At 38.7% G+C, this 3019-nt stretch overlaps 1 long non-coding RNA gene across 3 annotated transcripts; it reads right to left on the reverse strand.

The window, feature by feature from the left end:
* Positions 1–446: 446 nt before the first annotated feature.
* LOC127907717 (uncharacterized) lies at positions 447–2406 on the reverse strand. 3 transcript variants are annotated; one of them, XR_008065472.1, is made up of 6 exons: positions 2117–2406; positions 1592–1628; positions 1399–1434; positions 1257–1296; positions 1008–1157; positions 447–519 (listed from the first exon to the last, which is right to left on the reverse strand). It is a non-coding gene; the product is annotated as an uncharacterized LOC127907717 (long non-coding RNA). The 3 variants fall into 3 exon arrangements; XR_008065473.1 differs by having other exon boundaries at positions 1814–2406; XR_008065471.1 differs by having other exon boundaries at positions 1592–2406.
* Between the last annotated feature and the right edge of the window lie 613 nt (positions 2407–3019).

Genomic DNA, 3019 nt, shown 5'->3' on the forward strand with positions numbered 1-3019 from the left:
TCTGAGGAAACATTATATAGGAACAAAACAAAGTCAAGGGTATGTTTGAAATTATCCACTACACACCTAATTTAACTAATCAATTACTCATTACCACTTTGATAATCTATATTAGGTGTGTCAGTGCTGGGCTTGAACAAAAACTTGCATACATTGTACTCTTCAGAACCAGAGGTGTGACCACTTGAATCCAACCTCCAACCATTGTCACACAGCCAAGTCTTCTTGTGGTCCTTCTGTAGCTCAGTTGGTGAGCATGGCGCTTGTAACGCCAGGGTAGTGGGTTCGATTCCCAGGACCACCCATACGTAGAATGTATGCACACATGACTGTAAGTGTTTGTAAAAGTCTGTAAATGGCATATATTATTATTATATTATTATATTATTCTTCCGTAACCTTTGTGTGTGTGTGTGTGTGTGTGTGTGTTGGACTGAGCCACTTGCCTCTCTGCAGGTTCTCCTGGATGAGAGGAATGAACTGTTTGGTCTCTGGATTCTCTGGTTCATAGATAAGAAACTGGAACAACAAAGCACAGATACATTAATCATCCACAGGTTGGCTAATTAATAAATGTATTGATTGATTGGTTGATTTACACAATGAGAGAGACGTAAACAAAAGGCACGAAAATAATCAAACAATGAATGACAGAACTTATTTGACAAACAAGCTTACTCATCTGACACATTTTCTTTGCCAGCACAAAGTCTTTCTCTATCACAGACTTGAGGAACGTAAGTCACAGTGCATCCAGGTAGACCCCCCCCCGAACCAGAAATCGTGATTCCTCGATTAATCAGGGAAAATTACATCTCTGGCTGATTCATTTCCAATCAGCGCAATGTGGGACTTGGTCTGAACTGAACTGCAAAGGTAATTACATTTTTTCAGCAGTCATGCAAAACACATTAAAAACATTGGGTGGAAAACAGATTGTTCAGATGTTCCAATCTACCTATAGCCAAGGCTAAGCTCTACTACTGTTCCTGTCATACTCTCATCACCTGTTATACAGCTGAAGCCAACTGTTGAGGTTTCTTAATGTCCTTCATCTTCAGGTCATGGCTGAGGATAACAGGCGATCCAGCGTAATCAACACTCATGTTATTCTCACCTCCTGCACAGAGCACTTCCAATCTCACAGGTGGAGAGTCCTGAGTGAGAGAATAACACATTACATAAGCAGTCTGATAAATGATACATGCAATAGCTTAGGATTTGTTGTGTGTGCTTTCTCAGTGTTTATTACCTACCTTCACAGGATGTGATACTGCTTGTGTAGGAAGGTTCCTTCTGAAAAACAAAAAAAAACACATTTAAGCATCACATGGGAATTCAACACCATGCCGGATGTTGAATGATGTAGTTAGAACTGGTCTTGTGGTGAAGCCTTACATGGGTGTGGCAATAATATGTTTGCTTCCACTGTTTCTAGAACAAAAAGGTACACAATAAGTTAAGGGAGTCATCAGTCTGAAACCAACTCACAAATACAGGTCAGGGTAGAATGGCAAGCACAGTAGTGGTTGTTTGTTTCACCCCGCATACCAGATCTTTACACATGGAGTAGGCTAATTACATCAGGTACCTTGAAGAGTGTGTGTCTCAAAATGTACAGGAGCCACCTGGAAAATATATGCACTTAATATATCACAAATGCATGTTTAAACAAAATAAATAGATGAACATCTAGCTAGCTAGTTTTATTTCATTATTTGTTCACAGACACATTTTCTTCTGAAATTAAATTATGTTCCCAACAAGTCTTGCTTCAACATGTCTTTGACATAGCAAAATAAACACGTTTTACCTGCTTCTGTGGAACCTTGCAAGGTCTTTCCATAACATTCTAGTCTGGAAACAACATCAATTAGACTAACAGCTAGCAACACAAGCTAACACTCGTAATTATAATGCCTCGTTGATTCATCTTGGGGCTTACAATCACTCATTTGAAAACGTGCATGTAATTTCAGGGATACAATATGGCAAGCACTGTATTTGACACATTGACACACCATGCGCGCAACCATTAAAGTTAATGTTCGTTAGCTCACGTTAGGTAGCTAGCTAGCTAATGCTAATGCTTGCTGAATAGCTTTTGCTGGCTCACCGGTTCATGTAGCCAATAATCGATGACTGCCAATTCTTGATGACTACCAAACCGAGCAGTCCGACAAAAAATTATACAACCGATAGGCTATTTCAATATGAAACAATCTTATGCTCTGATGGATTTTTTTTTGCAACATTAGCTAGCTCACTGTGTTGCTTTCATGTTTAGGGGTGCATGAAACATGAGGTGAGCAAACAGTCTCATTCCCATGACAACGGATCAACTCTCTCCCCTCACCTGCTTTGGTGCCACATAATTAGGAATTATAATACTAATCATTTAATAGGATCTCTTTGCTTGGTGATATGCTACCAGAGTTGTTCTTCTATCTTGGTGCTGCTATGTTTCTTGTCAACATTGATGGTCTCGTAACCAAACCAAACAAAGCCTAGGATCAGAGGTGTAGGCAGAAATTGTTGTGTGGCTGGGCATAAACCTCATAGACTGTACCTAAAGCTCCTCTATCGAGAAGCAAAATAAAGAGGCTAAACTCTACTGTTGTGGCTGGAGAAATGTAACCACTCTCAGATTAATAGACAGAGCTATGTATGCAAGGACTGACCATCCATGATAACGAAATTGTTTTAGCCATGTTATGAGGCTATACAGTGTTTGTTTACATTTACAAACATTGGAGAAAAACAAGTTGACATTTTGGGTTCTCGTGTAGTGCAACAGTTGAACTAAGTTCATGAGGCATTTTTAAAGTTATATTCTTCAAGAATCAATGGATATATATATATACACACTACCGTTAAAAAGTTTGGGGTCACTTAGAAATGTCCTTGTTTTTGAAAGAAAAGCACATTTTTTCCCGATTTAAAATAACATCAAATTGATCAGAAATACAGTCATGGCCAAAAGTTTTGAGAATGACACAAATATTAATTTTCATAAAAT

The sequence above is a fragment of the Oncorhynchus keta genome, chromosome 15 (genome assembly GCF_023373465.1).
Source record: "Oncorhynchus keta strain PuntledgeMale-10-30-2019 chromosome 15, Oket_V2, whole genome shotgun sequence".
Taxonomy (NCBI): domain Eukaryota; kingdom Metazoa; phylum Chordata; class Actinopteri; order Salmoniformes; family Salmonidae; genus Oncorhynchus; species Oncorhynchus keta.